The sequence below is a fragment of the Bos grunniens genome, chromosome 8, assembly GCF_055505025.1.
Source record: "Bos grunniens cultivar Pamir isolate PY7600 chromosome 8, Bosgru_T2T1.0, whole genome shotgun sequence".
Taxonomy (NCBI): Eukaryota; Metazoa; Chordata; class Mammalia; order Artiodactyla; family Bovidae; genus Bos; species Bos grunniens.
Window position 1 is genome coordinate 63411974 of NC_141172.1, and position 23596 is coordinate 63435569.

Here is a 23596-nt window from a genome sequence, read left to right on the forward strand (position 1 = left end):
CTCTTTCATTCATAATTATGGTAATTTCTGTTTTCTCTCCTTATCAGTGATGGTAAGAGTTCCTCAATTTTATTTTACTTTCAAAGGACAATCTTTTGGCTTTGTTAATTGTCTTCATTAACTGTCTCTTTTTTATTTTTCTATTTCTGATTTCTGTTCTTTATTGACTTCTTTGGGGTTTAATTGGTCTTCTTTTTCTAATTTCTTCTGGAGGTTTGGAAACAGAGCAGGCTGTGAACAAGATTTATGTATGAAGGACACCAAATTCAAGCCTGGGTATCACTTTCTCTTGAAGTCTTGGAGATGACCTTCAAGTGGTAGACAGATACACACAATACGTGGGCTCTAATAATGACATAAGTTCTTCATCTTTGGACACAAGTTGAGTGTTTCTGCATACTGCAGTACATCATTTGTAATCAGGACCAATCAAAGTCCTGAAGGCCCAGGTTCACTGCTTTGAACATGTCTGGACAGTCTACTGGTACATCGTCATGACCCTAAGATTAACATGAGTATGGACTTTCAGGCAAGCATAAAGTCCTAAAAGTTTAAGCCTCTTTTTCATGTTTTTAAAGGTTTTCCTAGGAACCCAGGGATATGAGAGTTGTGTCAACAACACTGTCTACATAAATTTGAGTTCTTATAGGTACCAGAATTATGAAGGTTATCTATTCTGGACTGAGGCCCCAGATATCCATAGCTATAATTTTGCAGGTTTTGGCACCCTGATAAACAAGTAATGTCAACCAATTTGAACTAATTAAAAATTATTAAAAGGTTATCAGAGTTGGTGGGAGAAAAGTTATATGAGAGGGTTGAAGTTGAAAGAAAATAATGAGAGAAGATTACAATTTCAAATATAACTGATGATGTATGCAAAAGGTTCAAAAACTGGAAACTAAGAGAATTAGATCTGCTGCTCTCTGGGTTGGAAGTCTGTAGAAGCCAGTGAATTCCAAGGAGGCGTCAAACCTAAAAAATAAGTTAAAATAATGAACTTGGGCCTTCTAGATATCTTCTACTTTGCTCAGATTATTTGCTCCTAGCCCTTTCTAACAGTATGTGTCTTCTATGATCTATTTATTTCCTTACGAAACTTAAATCTGTGGAAACTTTTCCATTGTGAAGTCATGAAATTCCAAAGACCCTGGCAAAATAACCAATCCCATGAGATGGACCTGCCTTCAACCTGGAGATCTTCTCCCAGATTTGTGGGGCATCCGTTCAGCTCCTTTACCACCATAGCTATATTCAGGATAACTGAATAAATCTGGAACTTGTGGGAGCTCCAATGTGGCAGTGGAGGTGAAGATGGGGCCTGCTTGCCAAGAACAATCCACTCTCATAAAACAATTTAAAGCAAGGCAATATATTTGCACATTTTTCTGTAATTGAGTATCATTAAGATATTAAAGATGCAACGCATCTTTCAAAACCTATTTACTGAATGCCTACTACACACCAGACATTGTGCAAGAGACAAGAGGGATACAAAACTGAGCAAAGAGAGAAAAGAAAGCTACAAGACAATTGTGAGTGGCAAGAGTAGGAATGGAGAAGTTAGCGTGCTGGTGTGCTCCTTTATTACCAAAGACTTTGTATATTCTTGGGTCCTTGAATCAGAAAAAGTAGCTATGCTGGATCCCTCTCTCTTATGGGGGAGAGAGTTTATGTATGTGTGGTGGGTTTTGGAGAAAATGAGGAAGCATAAGGAGAATACCTCAATTTCTGCCCAATGGAAGTGGGAGGATGGAATCACTGATGTTCCAGAAGCTAAGAAAGGAAAAATGTAAATTATTTTCTTTATGCATGTGGTTTGCACAACATCCTCCAACATAAGACTCCCACTTGGGTCCTAAAGTTGGAAAAATATAGGGAGTATGGAGATGAACAGAGCAACAGGCTTGACACGGTATCCCAGGTGTCAGCACTACTAGACCAACTCCTAGAGGGAGATATTTGTAAGATATTCTCCAGGTTCATTACTCATGTGCACTATAAATGTGGAATTCATGTCATTAACCTAAATTACAGAGACACATTCCTCACATAAGTCCCTATATGCAGGCTGGGTAGCAAAGAAGAGTTCTTAAAGTCAGGGTAATGTGAAGAGCTCTTAGGAATTTCCTACCCTAAAAGGTATTTCCCGTGTTGACTGAAATTCTTCATTGATTCCACTGCTTAGAACCTATCTTTAATCATCTCTCTGTAACCACAAAAGCAGTTACAATAAAGATTCTGAAATCAGATTGCCTTGTTCACCCTGTGCTTCACCACTAACTGCTCATGTGACTTTGGAGAATGCTTTTTCAATTTATCTTATTTATTTGGCTATGCCAGGTCTTAGTTATGGCATGTGGGATCTAATTCCCTGATTGGGGATTGAACCCAGGCCCCTACATTAGGAGCACAGAGTCTTTACTACTGGAGCATCAGGGAAGTCCCAGAGGTACGGTTTTTAATAATCAAGAATCACATTTACTGAGTATGCAGTCACTTAGCAACTAAAGAGCTAAGCACTTTACATGTATTTGCATGCATGCATGCATAGTCACCATGTCATGTAGCCCCGGGGACTGTAGCCCGCCAGGCTCCTCTGTCCATAGGACTTTCCAAGCAAGAATACTGGAGTAGGTTGCCATTTCCTTCTCCTTCAACCCACATCTCCTGCATCGCCGGCAGATTCTTTACCACTGAGCCACCTGGGAAGCCCCACGAGGTAGAGATAGGTATCATTATTATAGTTATCAGATGAAGACACTCAGGCAAATGTGTAACTTCCAGGTCCAAAACTAGTAAACTGATGAGCTGAAATTCAAACCCAAGCCATTTTAACTACTATTGTACAGTGGCCTCACTTAAACACTCTAAGACACTATACCTACCTTAGACAGTTGTAAAGATTAGATTAAGATAACGCGTACAGATTTGATGGAGTGCAAAAAAGTGTTCAACTCTATTACTATTTCAGATAAATCAATCCTTTAAATAAAAATGGAGCAATGTCTAGTAAATCCCCACACAAAGCCCCATAACAGAGGCACAAAAGACCCATCAGGACTCCATTCCTTCTTGCCTCTCCAGTCTCATCTCCTACCACTTCCCCCATCCACACTTCAGCCTAACCGAGTTATTTCTCATTCTTCAGAGGTGCAAGACATTTCGTTCTCTCCATGACCTACAACATGCTGTTCAACTCAAATCTGTCTGGAACCCCCATCCCCTGCTAGGTGAGATGCTCCCTGTCTGGGCTCCCACAGAATCCTGCACACACTGGTTACTCTTCTGATACTATACTCAAAGTCCTCTGTTTATCTGCCTCCTCCACTACGCTGTAAGCTTGAGGACAGTCTGCTGCACTATTCTCCCATCCTAGCTCCCAGAACAACATATGCACAGCAGACATTCAGTGAATGTATACAGAATGAACACATTAATTCCAACTAGTGCTCTCATGGAATTATAACAACTTACTGGTAGGATGAGTAAAGACTGACTGGGAGGGTCTGCAACTTCTCTGAAGAGGCAGCATCTGACTTGGCTCTTTATGGGAAGGTAATACCCAAAATTCTCCAAGCCAGGCTTCAGCAATATGTGAACTTGAACTTCCAGATATTCAAGCTGGTTTTAGAAAAGGCAGAGGAACCAGAGATCAAATTGCCAACATCCGCTGAGTTCCAGAAAAACATCTATTTCTGCTTTATTGACTATGCCAAAGCCTTTGACTGTGTGGATCACAATAAACTGGAAAATGCTGAAAGAAATGGGAATACCAGACCACCTGACCTGCCTCTTGAGAAACCTGTATGCAGGTCAGGAAGCAACAGTTTGAACTGGACATGAAACAACAGACTGGTTCCAAATAGGAAAAGGAGTACGTCAAGGCTGTATATTGTCACACTGCTCTTTTAACTTATATGCAGAGTACATCATGAGAAACGCTGGGATGGAAGAAACGCAACCTAGAATCAAGATTGCCGGGAAAAGTATCAATAACCTCAGATATGCAGATGACACCACCCTTATGGCAGAAAGTGAAGAGGAACTCAAAAGCCTCTTGATGAAAGTGAAAGTGGAGAGTGAAAAAGTTGGCTTAAAGCTCAACATTCAGAAAATGAAGATCATGGCATCTGGTCCCATCACTTCATGGGAAATAGATGGGGAAACAGTGTCACACTTTATTTTGGGGGGCTCCAAAATCACTGCAGATGGTGATTGCAGCCATGAAATTAAAAGACGCTTACTCCTTGGAAGGAAAGTTATGACCAACCTAGATAGAATATTCAAAAGCAGAGACATTACTTTGCCAGCAAAGGTCCATCTAGTCAAGGCTATGGTTTTTCCAGTGGTCATGTATGGATGTGAGAGTTGGACTGTGAAGAAAGCTGAGCACCGAAGAATTGATGCTTTTGAACTGTGGTGTTGGAGAAGACTCTTGAGAGTCCCTTGGACTGCAAGGAGATCCAACCAGTCCCATTCTAAAGAAAATCAGTCCTGGGTGTTCATTGGAAGGACTGATGCTAAAGCTGAAACTCCAATACTTTGGCCACCTCATGAGAAGAGTTGACTCATTGGAAAAGACTCTGATGCTGGGAGGGGTTGGGGGCAGGAGGAAAAGGGGACGACAGAGGATGAGATGGCTGGATGGCATCACTGACTCGACAGACATGAGTTTGAGTGAACTCCAGGAGTTGGTGATGGACAGGGAGGCCTGGCATGCTGCGACTCATGGGGTCGCAAAGAGTCAGACACGACTGAGCTACTGAACTGAACTGAACTGAACTGAATGCTTGGATCAGTGAACACACACAGGTGGACCTCCCAAGAAGAAAAGGTTTGAGGAAAGGCTCTAGAAGAAAACTCTGGAGTATAATAAGTAAACTTCTATGACTAGAACATAGGAAACAGGGAGGATAAGGTCACTGTGACAAGAAAACTGGGAACTGCAAAGAATCAAGATCATCTAATCTATTTTCAAACAACTTTCCATTAAAAAAAAAAGTTACTGCTGCCCAAGTAATGTTATCCACTCCCAATTCTTCGATTTGCATTTCATTCACTCATGAAAGTGAAAGTGAAAGTGAAGTCGTGTCCGACTCTTTGCGACCCCATGGACTGTAGCCTACCAGACTCCTCCGTCCATGGGATTCTCCAGACAAGAATACTGGAGTGGGTTGCCATTTCCTTCTCCAGGGGATCTTCCCGACCCAGGGATCGAACTTGGGTCTCCCGCACTGTGGGCAGACACTTTACCCTCTGAGCCACCAAGGGAGGACCATAACCAACCCATAATGACCACATCAATAATACAGCAATGCATACAAAGAGGGATTGTAGCAAAAGGATAGAAATGGGGAAAGTAAAATAGTATGAAAGGTAGGATGAAACTGCTCTAAAATTAAAATACCAAGCAGATAGGAGTCTCACCTGTATCAGAGCAGGGCCCATGTCATCAGCAGTTTGACTGTTCTTACATTTATTTAACTTAGTCCTTTTTTAACTACATAAATTTCTGAAACGAACTCACACTAATTTATGATGCAGAGACAGCAATCACTGAAGGCAATCGCTATCATTTTAGAAAGGAAACCTTTTGACTTACGTACTTTGCACTCTACCCAGTAAGCCACTGGCATTACTAAAGAGTCAGTGAATGATACAGTGTTAAAATACAGGCTACATCATGCAAGAACAAAATTTACAACCACTGTACTGATTGTGTCCCCTGCTTTATACGCCAACTCGATACTGAATGCACACCTGTTAGGGGAAAGACACTCTTCTTTGCATTGACAGGGATACCTGGATGAATTTGGTATGATCCAGACCCTTAAAGAATACACAGAAAAGGTGAGCCAAATGTGTACACGATAATCCAATTCAGGCTGTGATAAGTGTAGCATGAAAAATGTAGCATGAAAGCAAAAAAGAAGTACTCATTAATCTTAACAGGAAAAATGGAGGAAGATTTCATGGCAGGGTTAACTGGGACCCCTAGGAAAAGTTTTCATTGTATTTATTTTAGTTTTACAATTTTTTTAATTACAAAGGTGATATATGTTCATTATGAAAAAATACAGATAAGCAAAAAACTACAAATCACTACATTTTGGTATATGCCATTTAAATTTTATTTATTTATAAAAATAATAACATTTTACATTCTTTTCAGTAAGTAGCTTTTCAGGCAACAATATATTACAACCATCTTTCCACATTATTTACTATACTTCTACAACTGACTTTTATATTTTAAGAGGAGCATACCACAAAAAGAGTACATAGGAAAAGCCTTCTCCCTTCTACCCTCCATTACCTTACACTTTTAAACAGAAGCAACCACTTTTACCAGTTTCTTGCGATCGTTCCACGAGTAGTCTATGACTATATGAGCATGTGTGTGTATATTTCTCTTTTTAAATAAATGGTAGTAGTGCACACAGTTTTGTACCTTGCTTCTATCCCCCAGGCAGTACACATATCATTGCCTTGTTCCTCTTAGTGGCTGCAGAGTGTTCCATTGTACTTATATACAATACCTTATTCATCCAGTACACTTTGATGGACATTCAGAATATTTCCAACCTCTTGCTAGTACAGTAATGCTACATATATCCTTAAAATGCAAATATGCACACATTTGTGACTGTATCTGCAGAAGTGGAGTTTTAAGGTCAAAGGATATGTACATTTTTAGTTTCATAGACATTACCACAGTATTCTCCATTCAGATGGTCCTAATTTCTAGCCCTGCCAACTACAAATGAGAACACCTACTTATTTCCCTACCTCTGGCTGCCCAGCAAGATACTATTTTCCATTCTCCTCCCCCACCACACACACACACACATACACACCCACACACACACACACACACATACCCCTTACAGACAGGTGAGGTCATTTGTCTGGTCAACAGAATAAGGGATATGAACAGACATGTGTCATATTCAGGCCAAAGAAACTGAGAAGACGATGCATATTTTCTACCCTTTCTTTGTTTTTCTACCAGCTGGAAACAGATTTCAAGGCTGGAGGGAAAGGGAGAGCCATATGATGCAAGGAACCTGAGTTTCTGAATCACCTGAGAGAGAACAACTGTCTAGCAATCAGAAACATCCACATTGACTACTGCATGAGAGAGAAATAAATTTCTATTGTATTAAGCTACTAAAATGTTAGTGTTTGTTATAGTAACTTGCTTTAGGCTAAGCAGTACACCAAGATACTCTTTTTTATATAAAACACTAGATCCACATTTCAGAGGGATACATTTGGGAAATGTTGTGTAAGTATTTCAATGTTAAGTATGACAATGGTTATTCTTCATTTCCTGGATTACTTAGAGCTATTTTTTGTTTCTCTCTTTAAAATCAAGAATGGGTACTGATTATCAAATACCTTTACAATGTCTGTGGAAATTACCTTATGGTTTTCTCCTTTGATTTACCAACGTGATATATTACGTTACTATTTACTCACATTGCAATAGCTTCACATTTCTAAAATAAATCAGGTTTGCGTGGTTACAGTATTTTTATAAGATATTGAATGCAAAACAAACAGAACAAAATATGATACTGGGAAATTCTTCAAACATGACTTAAATTTTAATTGAGGAAGTAAAAAGTAGAAGAGACCTTTCTGAAGAACAAATCTGTTATCTGGAAAAGCAAGTGAAAGTTTAACACACTGTCCAGGGAAAGAATAAAAAGAAATGGAATTCCTGAATGAAAAAAAAAAAAAAGAACCAGAGGGCCGTTCTAGAAAGCCTAATTGTAAATAAAAGAAGTTCGAGAGGCAGACCAAAGACCATACTGGAGAAAGCAATAATGAAAACACAATACAAGAAAACTACCCTCAGGAGAAGACTAGAGCTGTTAGATCAGAAGCACTCACTGAGTTCCAGCAGGATAAATGTAAAAAGGCATACATTTAGACATATCCTGATGGAATTTCTGAAGTTTAAGAATAAGAAAGAAAAATATGAGTTTTCAGAAAGAAACAAGAGATTACTTATAAATGAATGAATATGAGGCTGGCAATGGGCACGGATAAGAATGTAAGCTCTGAAGCAAGACTACCTGGGCTCATACCTTGGTGTGACTTGGTCAAGTACTTAACTTCTTTATGCTTCTGTAAAACAGGGATGATGATAGTTCTTAGCTTCTAAAAGGCTGGCTGGAAACAGTATTTTCGATAACACATGGGAAGTCTGGCACATCATTTGAGTCACCAAACTTCTACCTGTTAACATTGAAAGCTGTATCAGAGTCTGAACTCTGCACACTATTGAGAGGACAAAAGCCTGCCCTCTCCCGAGAGCTTAATGTGTAGCACTAATGACCTGAAAAGCTGGCTGGATTAGCCCACCAGAATGCCTCCAGTGGTAGCTGAGCTCCATGCAAGTGAGACATGAACTGATAGGCGGAAGCAATCTCACTGATTATTCTTTAATGTGAACAAGACACTGACAACAGTTTTTTGGCCCAGAGTAAAGATTAACAGAGAAGAAAAGGCCATAGGCTCCATCAAAAGTAAATGGACTCACAATGGAATCTCTTGCAGTCAGTGGAGACTCTCCTACAATCTAACTGTTATTCAGGGATCTCCACAAAGTGAAACAGTTTGGGACTTGTGGCTGCCTGATTTGGGTGTCATAAAAAGTTATTTCATTCATTTAGCAAATTCTTTGAGCACATTTATGTATCAGGAACAACAGTGGGGATCTAATTGTGAACAAGACACACCAAGTCCCTTTCCTTAAAGAATCAACATACATGGACCTTGATTTATACGACCCAAATGACCCATGTGATTTAAGAAATCTATCCCATTACCAAAGAATATCTCTTATATTCATTCACACCACATACACACACACACCTTTTAGTCCAATTGAACATGAAACAAAAAAGCTGGATTCTTGTTAATCATGAATAGTCAGATGTTACTTTAATTTAGTTCCTTTTTCATAGTTCTGCAAATGTAACCCTAGTGTAATGATTTGGTGGAATTCTTGGGTTAATTAGTTCAATTCTAGTAACTAAGCATTTAGCACCAAACATATATATTTTAAATGTGCCTCTATACATACTAGCTAAAAATTCCCTAGCCCATTTGCCCGCGTTCAGACAAGATTATTTATTCAATCCAAAAGGAACATATAGAATTAAACAACATACATTGAATGCAGTGGGTTGAACTGGTGGTCCCTGAAAAAGGTACACATCTTAAGTCCCACTCTTGTCATTTAGTCCCTATTGGCTCTTTAGTAAGTAGGTTAGCCTCTCTGAGCTTCCATGACCTCATTTGTAAAAATGGGATAATCAAACCTGTGCTACTATCCCCCAGAAATCTGATGATACATGTTCTGATCATACATACAGAATCAATGAGATCATACATGTGAAAATATTAAGAATACTATAAAATCCTTTACAAATATGAATTATTATTCTTAAACTTTATCTGGAATTTCAAATGAGGTTTGAAGTTTGGGTTCTTTATTCAAGCCCACTTACTGCAACCCTTTACACAAATCAGTACTGCCTAATTTTAGCAATGCCAACCTTGTATCAATTTTTAATATTAAATTTTATTTATAGAATTAAGCTATTACTAAAGTACAGAGAACTTCTTTAGTGCTAGGATTTAATGAAGAAGGTCTAATTACCACTAGCCTTATCAGCCATTTCTCTTCCCTCCAAATATCTTCTACTACTGTCATACTAATTTAGAAAAGAGACCATCTAATTGTTTTATTGCCCCATATACATGAACAAATCAGTTCTAACTGATTTGCCTTCAAAGATATCTGTGAACTCACTTAACAAAATCATAATTCTTTCTCTAGCTGACCTTAATTATTCCATACTGAATTCTTCTGGCTAAGAATGAACCATTAATAACTTCTTCCTCCTATTTTCTGGTTTTCCCCAATAGGTGGATCCTGATCTACTGCCAGATCTAGTTCTTCTTTCCTGAAATCAAGTATATTTATGAAGTATAATCATAAACTAAGAGTATTAATTCTATCCATTGTACACTAAAGTTTCATAACCCTATAATCTCACTTTATCCATGTACGAGTTTACATTTTCTAGAGAATTCTTCCATTTTTATTTCACAAGAAATATCATCAAACATATTCTGAACTATTGAGAAGCTAGTTCTACTGCAAGCTTCAAATTTCTTTCCTTCGGAGCACAAAGTTTGACATTAAAAATAAAGAAATGGCAGTCTGATGATGCAGTCTTTATTTTCTTGTTCCATAATCATTCTTTTCTATATCACAGTTGAATGATATTCAGAGTTTCCTCAGGTCTAACACAGAATACCATAAACATTTCATTCTTTGAAATTTTGCCTCTTCAGAGTTAACGTAAAAGAATTCCTCCCAAATAGAAGTTCAAAACAATAAAAATCTGAATGGACTCTTGAAATTTGTAGATGCAATAATAATCCATTGCAAGTATTATCATCGGTAACACATCCTTAAGATGAGATGTCCTTCAAGAATACATTAGGTGTCCCTACCAAGCCACTGAATTATGGGCAGTAAGTTATTTTAATATATTTAAATTCACTACCTTTCTATAAGCAAAAATCAAATCACTTCTGAGATATAAATTAAAACACCTGGCTCTCCCAATGACCACTAAATATTTCAAATCAAAAGTTACCCTTAGGAAATCCACAATCATTATTTTGTATAAATACAGATGAATACTACTCTATACCATCACAGGCTTTATTCACCTACACATGGGTCTATAGAGGTTCCTACTGTATCATCTCAGATCAATAAGAAATTTAGTAACAGTGGTCTCCTAATTCTCTAAATGACCTACATAAAAGTACATAAAAACTGTGAATCTCTTCCAACAACAGGAGCCTCTACATTTTTCAGACAATTGATCCCATGTGAGACTGCCAACATACTATTTATGTATCAATACACCTGATCAGGAAAACCTGAAGTAATTAATGATCTTCGTTAAGAATGTCAACTCTGGATCCCTTGAGGGTACTTCTTAAGAAACTGAAGACATCCTAAGAAGCCATCCATTCCCCAATCACACATCTTAGGAAACAAGTGTAGAATCTGGCTCCTCGCCACTAGAGGGGGGTGTTTCTTCCATTGGTTTCTCTTTCCCTTAATTTGGCTTACCAGAATTTCTGGTTGAACTAGAAATAAGCCTGAAGATCAACATCCTGACCTTTATTTCCCCTTTATACTGCGTGGCCCTTTCTTTTTATTTCAGGCTGTAATCTACCACTAAAATATCAACTTCAACCCCTGAATACTTGTATAATTATGTCTCACATCATATTTCATTGCCTTTTTATGAACATTCTAACAAGCTACAGAGTTGATTCTAGAGACTTCGACATTAGTTTATCTGAAAAAAAAAAAAAAACAGAAAATCCAACCAAGACTGCTTATTCTTTTTCAGGAAAAAATTCTTCTTTCATTTGCCATGTTCACATTATTTCATTTGAATCCCAATAAAAACTACTGGGAAAAAAACTGAACAACTAATAACAAATTCTAAAGAAGATACTCAGTCTCTTTAAGTGACTTGCCCAAGATTTCAGGTAGCAAATAGTGAAGCCATAATAAGACTCACAAGCCCCGACCCCTAGACATGTCAGGTGTTACTTGTACTATGCCATGAGTAAAAGGCACTAGATGAGAAAATGGACTGAGGACTGACCTAGTCTTACTATTTGCCATACTAGTCTAGAGCAAACAGCTATGTGACTACTTCAGTCAGTCCAGTTCAGTTGCTCAGTCATGTCCAACTCTTTGCGACCCCATGAACCGCGCAGCACACCAGGCCTCCCTGTCCATCACCAACTCCCAAAGTTCACTCAAACTCATGTCCATTGAGTCAGTAATGCCATCCAGCCATCTCATCCTCTGTCGTCCCCTTCTTCTCCTGCCCCCAATCCCTCCCAGCATCAGGGTCTTTTCCAATGAGTCAACTCTTGGCCTGAGGTGGCCAAAGTAGTGGAGTTTCAGCTCCAACATCAGTCCTTCCAATGAACATCCAGGACTGATCTCCTTTAGGATGGGCTGGTTGGATCTCCTTGAAGTCCAAGGGACTCTCAAGAGTCTTCTCCAACACCACAGTTCAAAAGCATCAATTCTTTGGCACTCAGCTTCTTTATAGTCCAACTCTCACATACATGACTACTGGAAAAACCAAAGCTTTGACTAGATGGACCTTTATTGGCAAAGTAATGTCTCTGCTTTTTAATATGCTGTCTGAGTTGGTCATAACTTTTCTTCCAAGGAGCAAGCTTCTTTTAATTTCATGGCTGTAGTCACCACCTGCAGTGATTTTTGGAGCCCCCAAAATAAAATCTCTCACTGTTTCCACTGTTTCCGAATCTATTTGCCATGAAGTGATGGGACCCGATGCCAGATCTTAAATGTGACTACTTAACTCACTACTACTTCTGACAAAGATTATATACATCTTAGACTAGCCCCTACCTGCCATGAAGTCACAAAGTGAGACAGGAATGGATGAGAGAGATAAAAGAAGAGAGGCTCAGGGAAGAAGGAAGAAAGGAAAATAAATTTATCGAACAATCTTGAGGTCAGGCATAAGATGCAAAGAACTCAAGAACAGGGACTAAAACATATCAAGAAATCAGAATCAGGAAAAAGAACAAATGAATGACAAAAAAGCAGTCACATCACCAGACAGTCAAAGGATCCAAAAGGCTCCAGAAGAGATGACAGGTGCTGGTGGATTCCCTGCTGCCTTCTGTGAAGAACCCTGGTCTAATGCAGAGCCTCTAAGAGAAGACTGAGGCAAGAGCTGGCTGGTTAAAAGCTGCACCCACTTTCTGAAGCCATTAAATCTATCAAAATCAAATCAAAACCAGCTGCTGTGAATCTGCCTGGGACAAAGTGAGTACACCACTCAGAATGCTTTTGGCTGCAAGTGACAAAATGCCAGATCACGCTAGCTTACACAATAAGGAACTGTATCATCTCACAGAACTGGAAGTTCGGAAGTAAGGCAGACCAAGTACAATACAATCAGCAGTTCAGTAAGGTCATCAAGAACTCAGGTTTCCTCTCTCTGCTCTGCCATCTTCTAGATCAGCTTCCTGCTTAGTTTTTTTCACTACCCTAAGATGTCTTGTGCAGTTCTAGCCATCATATTCAGACATAACAGAGTAAGAGGAAAAAAAGGCACCATCTCTTTATCTCTTTTTAGGGTCAAGAAACCATTTTCCAGATGCACCCTGACCCTTCAGACTTTCCGTCACATCTCACTGAACAAAATAGGTTACAGACCAACTCTAATTCTTCATTAGCAGATGAAATGGGATTAACCATGACTGCTTAGACTAATCATCTAAAACAGAATGAAAGCTGGGTAGTCAATCACCACGACCATACGATGGGCAAGTTCTGATGATGAGTATTACCGTGACACCATTTTCACTCCATAACAAATCTATTAACTTATTGTGTTGCTTCCAAGATCTTAACGAGGCATGTGCTTTGCCCAAAATTCGAATAATTACTCTTTGCTCACATTCCATACCTGCCATCATAAACTTTTTTAATCAGTTTTAAAACATTTTATTATAATTTTCTTGGTCTATCTATTAAAAAAAAAACACTTCACTCCCAAGCAATATTTGCAATCGAGGTGTCCTCCCAGAGAGGCAGCAGCCTGACAGCATGGCTCAAGTATTTGTGAACAGCAAGATCCAGCCTGGGAAGGTGGTCATGTTCATCAAGCCCACCTACCCCTACTGCAGAAGGACGCAGGAGATCCTCAGCCAACTGCCCTTCAAACAAGGGCCTTTGGAATTTGCCGATATCACAGCCAATGGTAACATCAACGAAATTCAAGATTACTTGCAACAGCTCAAAGGAGCCAGAACGGTACCTTGGGTCTTCATTGGTAAAGAGTGCATAGGTGGATGCACTGATTAGTAAATATGCATGAGAGAGGGGAACTGTTGACACGGCTAAAGCAAACTGGAGCTCTGCAATAATTACAGAGCAGACCTAGGCTGATAACCCTTTTGAGGGATGGATGGCATAGCAGATAACAGCAGTTCCTAGAGGATGGACCTGGGGCGACTTTACCCAGCTACAGTGGACCTGGGGCGACTTTACCCAGCTACAGCAATGGTTTACTTAAAATTCTGAAATATGTTAACCTCAATAAAGGGGGAGGGGCATTTTGGGAGGCAAAAAACAGCTTATTTTGACTCAGTATTAAAAAATGGACCAACTTGCCCAAAATAACAGGTCTGAGCAGTCTGATGCATGTCTAGGCTTTCATGTGGATTGGCCTTTGGGTTCCAAAGGGACATGACAAGGTATGCTTAGGATTCACTCACTGATCCAAATCTCTGTGGCACATGTTCTTAGCAAGTGTTCTCCTTCTGCTGGGACACTGCTACCTCTAACTCCAGTGTTTCTCAACCAAGTATATCTCAGGTCCCCGAGGATGAAGCTAGAGTTTGTTTTCTGCTACTGCCTGAAAATTATTTTGTTGAGTTTGACTTCCTAGAATTTGTATTATGAAATCAATAGGTATTTTGAATGTGCTTTTTCAAAAGGTGTCTCCCAGGCCACCATCCCTACCCCACCTCACCGCCTCCTACTTTGACAGTCACTGCTGTGAACCACTGTCCTGAACCTTGACAACTCACAGATCTCATAGGAAATGTTCAACAGTTCTGTGAGGGGGCTGAGCACCCAATCTGAGAGATGCCATAAAAAAGTTAGACATTGTTGGTCCACACTCTGTGCTACAGGATCAGAGGTCTAAATCTAGATGCGGTGATCATATGGCAACACTGTTAGGTCAGATGGTGTTCCAGAGAATCCTGAACAAGCATGTATTATTTAGATTACAAACAAAAGAAAAACATAAAAATTTAAATGTTGTGTGGAAAATATGTATCCCCCTCCCCCAAAAATATGTCTCTGAAAATAGCCAAATTTGGAAAACACTGTTCTAAATGTTCACTCTCTCCCCTTTTTCCCCCTCACTCTGAGAACTTAAGAATTCCTTATTGTGAAGGATTCTAGAATTGCAAGATTAAGTTAATTTCCTTCTGTAGTCTCTCAAGTATGAATGGTTAATTTCTTCTCTATGAAAGAAGTACCCATGGATCACACAGTGATTTTTGCCGAATTCTTTTCTACATACTCAAGACTTTAAGGAATGTCATCAATGCAAAATATACCAACTTCAAACATTTTTTCACATTTATCCCTCCTTCCATCATAAATAAAACCACATGCTATTGTCCTTCAAAAAAAAAAAACAAAACTTCAATGCAATATCTTATAGCAAGAATGGTAAATAGTTTTGTCACAGCAACTCCAGTAGGTACATCTACCTAGAATCCCATTTTAAGAAAGATCCAAAGCTGAGTTTGGATCCAATGAGTAACAGTACCGTGACTGATCAGTGATGTCTACCATGTACTAGATCTTGGGCACAACACACAACATGTATCTGCCAGCCTTGATTTAGAGAAAAGCTATTTAAATAATTTCCCATCAATGATAAATGGATTTCTCTGCCTTATTTTTATTTTAGTCGGGACCCAATCTAATTCCTCTTTATAACTTCCATCTAATTTACATATATACACATAATATACATTAAGCATGAAGCATGAACACCAAAAATTATTTTGTAGATGATCAGAGTTCCACAGAGACCCTTTTATAAATACACAGAAAGGATGGACAGAATCACTTAATTTATAAACTGTCTCACTTAAAGAAAGCGGGGGGCTCTTTGGGGCCCAGGCTAGTGATGGACCTCAGGAGGCTTCAGGGACTGAAGGAAAAAGAGAATGGCTGTCTATTTTCAGTTAAGGTGGACTGGCCCATAGTTGTAGGTCAAAAAGTAGAAAGGAACCAAAGTCTAAAACTGGACAAAGGTGATGAACCAATAGCTGCAGAATGCTTAAATAATGGCAGATTACAAGCAGCATTCAGAGTTTATGCGTATAAAATGCACTTGAAAAGAGAGAAAAGGACAACAGCAGTTATTCTTCGGTAAATTATAATTTATGGCTTTTTTTTTTCCCTTTTCTACTAAGTCTTTCTACTCCTTATCTTCATTTTTCTGAGTGTCCTGTACCACATACGCACTGCCATTTTAATGAGGGGGAAAAAGCAATAAAGGAAACATGTTTTTATCTTATCGCTCAATGTTTTGGTTGTTCCAATAACCTCTTACTGACTTTTAGTTAAGATCAAGTTTGTCCAACTATGCTATCGTTGGGCAGCTAGGTTGTTTTAATCTTTTGGTATCACAAGCAACATAGTGCTCCTGTAGTTGAAAATTAATTTGAAATATCAAAGAAGAAAAATTAGAAAAACCTCTAGAAAAATGACCAAAAGTGTTTAAACAACTCATAATATACTAAAAGTATTACCACTCAAAAATTTGTAACTTAGCATATTCACTTTCTACTAAATAATTGTTTTAACCAAATTTTCCAGTTGAATAGTTTGCTTTCAACTAAGTTGTATTTGGATAAAACTGATTTTCACCAAAATGATTTTAAGATAAATTGGTATTGGACAGAGTATACTACCAGCATTAGGGGGGAAGTCTGAAGGCAGAGATAAGAAATAGGCTCCCCAAAAGGTTCATTAATAAGAACAGGCAAGTCTGAAACAGAAACATCACCAAGGGCAATGGTTCAAAGTAGAAGGAAATGTCTATCAAGGAGCTATAAAACTAGCCCAAATAACTTAGAAAGTGCTAGTATGCATATCAAGTAAATTCAGTTTCAGCTGCCTGCTTGGACACGCTCCCCTAGGAACAATGCTGGATTTTCTCTAGGTTCCCTAGATGAAAAAAAAGTTTATAATCTGTTTGGGGTTCAAAATGAGGAGGCGTGTTCCCCAAATTATTCATCCACAGTCACTTTCCCAGTAAATGAGGTTCTGGAACTGACTACTGCATGATGGGGAACCCAAACCACTTCTTGGGCATATTATGGTTCCCTCTCCCAAATTATAGACAGTAATATCCTAAATTGTCAGAAAAAGCAGAGGTGGCAAATGATGTGAATTTGCACAGAAAGAAGCAACCTGAACTGGATTGCCTCAGGAGTAAAATACCCAGGTAGTGGGTTTCAGCTTCTGGAACAGCTGATTAGCATGGCTAGAGCCCTCTCTGGTTTGAACAATCTTCAAAGGAACCTGATTATAGTTAAGATTTCTTTTTAGTCCATTATTGCTCAATGGAAAATCCTGGAGAGCTTTCTTAGAAGCCTGTATTCATTCAAGTATTAACTGGCTGCCAAACCGCTGCTGTAGCTGAGGTAAGTAGAGAGGTAGCAGGGTGGAAGGCAAAGACATCTTTGCCATTAAAGAAGGTGTTCTCTAGGAAGGAAAATGGAGAACTGCATTTACATTCAGTCACAGCAAAGCAGGTGTGAAAAAACAAGGCATATGAATCAATCTGTTTCTAGTAAGAAGTAAAAACGTAGAGAGGGACTAGTCACAAATGGTATTGGGGCAAGTGAGTAGCCACTTGGAAAAAAAATTAATTTGGGCCTATCTCTCATACCATACACTAAGAAAAACACACCACAAAACTTATGTGTAAAACAGAAGCCATAAAAGTAGTAGTAGAAGACAATTATAACCTTGTAAAGAGACAGGCTTCTCTAACTAGGACAGAAAATCCAAAAAGTATAAAAGGTAAGACTGACAAATTCAACTACAGCTTAGGAAAAAATCTACCTGGCAAAAACACCACAAGCAAAGACAAAAGACCAATAACAAATTGGGGGTAAAGGGGATATTGCAATTCACTTTGCAAACCTCCATATTATAAACATCAACCACAAATTGATGTTCAAATGACTCCCCCCAAAAAAGGCAAAGAATATGAGATACTTCACAGAAAAGGAAATACAAAAATATTTTAAACATATGAAAAAATATTCAAACTCACTCATAAAAAGAAATAAAAATTAAAAGTACACTAAGAAATTTTCACCTATTAGATTGGAAAAAAATTCGAAAGTTCAAGAACACATTTTGTTGGCAAGAAGACGGGTAGCATGGTGCTCTCAGACTCAAGTGGGGATATAAACTGCCTCTATGAAGGACAAATTGGCAGTACCTATAAAATTATTATGAGATACAGTCTTTGACCAGCAATTCCACTTTCAGTAATTTATCCTACAAAAATACTTGCACAAGTGTGAAATAATCTATGTAACACTGCAGCACTGTTTCTAATAGCAAAGACTGAAAATTTCCCAAATGTCCATCAATATGGTACTGATCCTATATCCACACAACAACATGCAAGAGATCTCTAAGACATATTGTTAAAGTGAAATATACTTCATATATTTCTCCCTTGTTATGTAAAGAACACTAAAACACCCTGTTTTGTGAAAAGAGCAGAATAACATGCATAAGCTTTCACTGGTTAAAAAAAGGAAAGCAGAACAGAATTTATATTTGTATTGACTTGGATATAAATTTTAAAACTCTGAAAGGATAGGAATTGAGTAGATGCTGGATAGAAGTGGAAGAGAAACTTTTTATTTTTAGACATATTGTAGACTCATGTGAATGCATTTCCTTTGCAAAAGTTAAATCTTACAGTTTAATATAGTAAATGTTTAGAAAATATAGCTTGAGTTCCTAGATAATATTCTATACCCCTCCATTTTGCACCCCTCCATTTATAGGTTATAGATGGTAGACAAGTGACTGAGGCCTTGAACTTCAAATTCAAAGCACAATGAATGTTACAGAAGGAAATATGATATGGAGAAGGGAAGAACTTACCAACGAACAGGTTATATAAACCAAGGCAGAGACACTAAAGAAAAGAGGGAAGGATACTATCGTGTGAAAGATCGGAGCAAAAGTGTCACATCAAGATAAAGAGATAAACCAGAGGTTAACTCTTGAGACGGTTCAGGATCAAAGGTGATATAATTCCATAGGGTACTTGAATCTGTTAGTTCAAACACAGATGTCACAGAATGCTGTGACTCAGGGGTGCTGCCCTCAGGTGGGCAGCTGCAATGGAGGGAAGGGCAGTGCAGACGCAGCAGCACAGTGATGAACAGCAGGCCTTCTCTGCTGCTCACAGGCTGAACCCGAGTGAAACCCTCTGAGAAAAGCAAATAAGGCCACAAGGCTGGTTACAATAAAGGAAACAGTATTTTGAATGAAGTTTCTTGAAAACTGCTTTCATTCATTCATCAAATGTTTACAGAACACCTACTCTGTGCCAAGAACTTCTCCACGGGCTCAATAAATTCATCCCCCCAAATAAATATGTCCAAAATAATTTAAACCAAATGGCATTTTAAAAGATTTTTGAGATAAACAGAAGCTTAAAAGTTTAAAAAAGAAGTCGCTAAAAGTTAACTGACAACTATAAAGTGCTAAGAAACTATGGTAAACAGATTTCAAAATGTACACAGGATATCTTATTGTTTTTTAAAAAAGTGAAATCAATGACAACATGTGAATTTAAATAAGACAATCATTTTTAGAAATTATAATGAGGAATTTTACTAAACTTAAAATATGGCTTCATATTCTCATCACTACAATTGATAAAACAAGAAAACATAAATAGGGAACTAATTCAGAACAGATGTCAGGGAAGAATTTTTCCAGTAGTGAACTATAAACATGAGAAGCAAATAATGAAAAATGTATTATGGTAAAATTTAGAATCAGTTACTAATTACACGATCCAAGTAGTAAATCAGATACCTAAATACCTAGAAGAGGCATTTAAAATTAATGGACAAACCATGTTTTTACTATTCAAACCTAACTCAGATAATACATAAACCTGCAATGTGTTAAAATTTGGCTATTCCCCAATGCCTATAAAGTCAGCTCTTATTTATCCATAAAGGAGAAGGAAATGGCAACCCACTCCAGTATTCTTGCCTAGCTAATCCCATGGACAGAGGAGCCTGGTGGGCTGCTGTCCATGGGGTCGCACAGAGTTGGACATGACTGAAGCGACTTAGCGTGTGTGCATGTATTTATCCATAAAAATGTATCCAACTGCAAATCTAACAAGTTTGCAAACAGAACTTATTGAATTCTTCCTGCCTGATTTGCTAACATTTTTCCAACTTAATACCTTTGTGGTACTTTACTTTTGACCTGCTTTCTCAATATTTCACTTTATCTATTTACACTCTAAAAGGAAATGTAAAGACTTACAAGCCCACCATCACCAGTCCTTCTCTAGGAAAAAGCAAAAAGGACAGTTTCACCTTAGCTGCTACATTTAAGAAGAAATGATTTATGCTTAGCATGCAGTAAGAATCAGAAAGCAACCGGAGTAGCAAACAACAGTGTCTATTCCAATGAAAATTTATTAATTTGTACGAAGTCAATTTGTGATTCATCCATATTCAAATGAATGAACAAAAACAAATTCCAAAGCTAAATATAAAATGACTTTTGGACTATCCAGATTTCTGCTTGTTTTCACTTTATGGACAAAAAAAGGCTGTGAAGCTGGCAGTCCATTGACTCTCTCAGGTCACCAAGATCTCACTCAATGGCTACAGTTATTTACCACATAGGCCAAAAATGTTAAGCATGATATTACTACTACTACTACTATTTGTATAGTATACAAAAGAGTTCTGAGCCACCTGACTACAGCAATCAGGTAGTGACAAGAGGCTAAGTCAGAGCTGACACAAGCATTCAACCTCACAAACTGAAAGATCCTTAAAGATCACATGGTAAGCCCAACATTATTATTTTACAGATGATGATACTTAGGTTCCCCCAAAAGATTACTTAACTTACCCAAGGCTCGGCAGTTTCACAGCAGCAAAACCAGTCCAAGGCCTCTGAGAAGCAATCTAGTGCTCTCTGCAAAATACAGCATCCCACTCTTGGAGAAAATGCTGAAGGACTGACCTTGTACATGTGAGGCAATCTTTTTTTTTTTTTTTTCCCAGAGTTGGGTGATAGTAAAGGGCTATGTAGTTAGTTACATGTGAGGAGATACTTACTTCATCCATCAACCCAAGATAAAATGCAGATCTTATTTCATAGCCCTAAATAATATCCTGAATTTATTTATCAGACATGAGTAATAACTTTTCTCCCCCATATTACTGTGGGCTTCCAGAGTTTACCAGCAACTGGCGAAAAACATGACAAAGAAATAAACTATCTTTTCAAACAGACTGCAAGCCTGTCCTATTATTTACTAATGGGGTTTCCTTTGTGGCTCAGACAGTAAAGAATCCACCAGCAAAGGGGGAGACCTGGGTTCAATCCCTAGGTTGGGAAGATCCCCTGGAGAAAGGAATGGCTACCCACTCCAGAATTCTCACCTGGAGAATTCCATGGACAGAGAAATGTGGTAGGCTACAGTCCATGGGATCACAAAGAGTCAGACATGACTGAGCAACCTTTACTCACTCACTGAGAAAAATATTATTTAATGAGATTAAAAAATAATATTAGCACTTATACTATTAAGTAATCATTCCATCTCTGGCTTTTACTCTTTTCTGAAATTTTCCATAACAGAAAGTCTATGCTGCTTTATTATTTACTTTTTCCTTGTTAAATATTAATATTCAAATTCCCATGAGCCTCTTTCTAAAACTTCTAAGAAACCAAAATTCCAAAATCTCTTTGCCTAGCTTATTTCAACATATATGTAGTGTCACACAAATCTACTTACATATATTTTAGAAAAGATAAGAAATTTAAGAATTTTTATGTTTAACTGGCTATACATAGATGCCATGGTTCTATTTCCTGAACCTTAAGAAATTTTCCCAAAAGAAGTTGATATTAATATTTCCTCACCTACAGCAGCCCATTCTTCATTGAGAGGAAGCAGCACAAGAGAAAGTAAAAATAGAGGGGAAAATGATAGAAGAGTCAAACCAAAAGTCTTGTCAGGAAAAAAAAATCATAGCAAATCTTCCTACACAGATATAACACAAGTCAAGCTGCAATTTCCTTGTATCACCATGCAGCCGTCCGGCCTTGTGGTGGGCATCTTGACAAGGTATATTCAATTAAAAGTGTTAAAACTTAAAGAAAAGAACCAATGTATGATATCATTTTGTCCATTCATTCCAAGAATATCCTAATCCATATAATTGGTTACTTATATTATAGATGTTCTCTATTCATATTCAAATTTAGATGGGGGAATATTTTATGGGTATTTACTATCTCTGTTAGACTTAGGAGCCACAGGAATTTCAAAGATATATGAGGCATGTTTTTGAAGCCTACAGTTTGACAGGAGAATAAGCAATGTACACAAGAGTACAAAAAGAAAGCAGTGAAATAAGAACTTTATGAAAGACTAAAGCACAATCAGAATTCATTTCTTGAGCTAGTTTTAGAGGAAGGGTAAGATTTCAATAAGCAGAGACAAAGAAGAAGAGAACTCCATAAAAAAGAAAACTATGAACAAATGTGGCAGGGTAAAAGGATGTCTTCTGAAGCACAGAGAGGATATCAATTTGACTAGGACAGGAAAATTACTTGGAAATAAAGAAACCAAGGTGTGCAGCCTTTGGCGTTTTATTTTGGAGACAATACCCAGCTGCTGAAGACTTTTGAACCCAAGGGTGATATAATAAAGGCCTACATTTCATATGTTTGGAAGAGACCATTAAACCTACAGTGTTATTTAGCATAAGCGTAAAAAAAAAGTGATGTAACAGAAGCCATACTTGAGGAAGAATAATTTGGCAATAATAGAATTGACAGAGAAGGGATAGTATGCAGGCAGGTCAGACAGAATACTACAATTGTCCCACATTCATAAGCCGAGTAATTTAAGTGGATAAGTCAATGTTATGCCAAGCTACCACATTTTATACACATATCTTGAATGTAATATAGAACTTCTATAGTGATTCAGGAAAACATGGACTCACACACAAATCTCCTAATTTTCCCTCCTATCTTCACCTTAGTAACAAATTCTGGCTTGGAATTTTTATTTCACTTTACCTCACTGAAGTTTTTTATCAATAAGACTCCTTATCATCTTTACATATTAGCAAAATCAACAAGATGTACATTATCAGTGCTTAATCAGAAGAGCACTTAAAGCAATTTTTAAACCCTATTTTGTTAAAGAATTTGCTTTATATCATACACAATAAATTTCCCTCAAATTTCATATTTTATTTTCCAAGAGAAAGAGCACTTTCTTTCTTGCAGACTACAACCACATAATCAAAACAAACAAAACGTAATTATCCAGTGAATGTGTAATAGTTACTTCATAGAGTTTTTTAATAGATTGGCTGCCACCAAGTATCATGAAAGCAGAAACTAACTGCTTTCTTTGCTTTGGGTGTAAACTGGGCCACACATGAATGTCCCTCTTCTAGAAAAAGGACCAAACCAGGTTAAGTTTTCAACATTTCACAGATTAAGATAGTCTTATTCTACTGGATTTCCCAAAAGAAGAGATTTAATTATAAAGTACCGTTTTATTAAAAAAAAAAAAAAAAGGTCATCAAAAAGGTACACCGAAATGGTCAAGTTACATAAGCCTTACAAAAA

General features: G+C 37.8%; 1 long non-coding RNA gene and 1 pseudogene across 4 annotated transcripts in view; one reads left to right on the forward strand and one right to left on the reverse strand.

Moving 5' to 3' along the window:
• The window catches only part of LOC147367244 (uncharacterized), a 527308-nt gene that overhangs the window by 502199 nt on the left and 1513 nt on the right, over window positions 1-23596 (reverse strand). The window contains exon 2 of one of the 3 annotated variants that reach the window (XR_015169966.1): window positions 8100-8250. The exons of the other annotated variants lie outside the window; for them this stretch is intronic. This is a non-coding gene — a long non-coding RNA (uncharacterized LOC147367244). The remainder of the gene's footprint in view (window positions 1-8099; window positions 8251-23596) is intronic. 3 annotated transcript variants of the gene reach the window in all.
• LOC147367247 (glutaredoxin-1 pseudogene) lies at window positions 13631-14167 on the forward strand (annotated as a pseudogene). Its single transcript, XR_015169963.1, has one exon. The product of XR_015169963.1 is annotated as a glutaredoxin-1 pseudogene (transcript).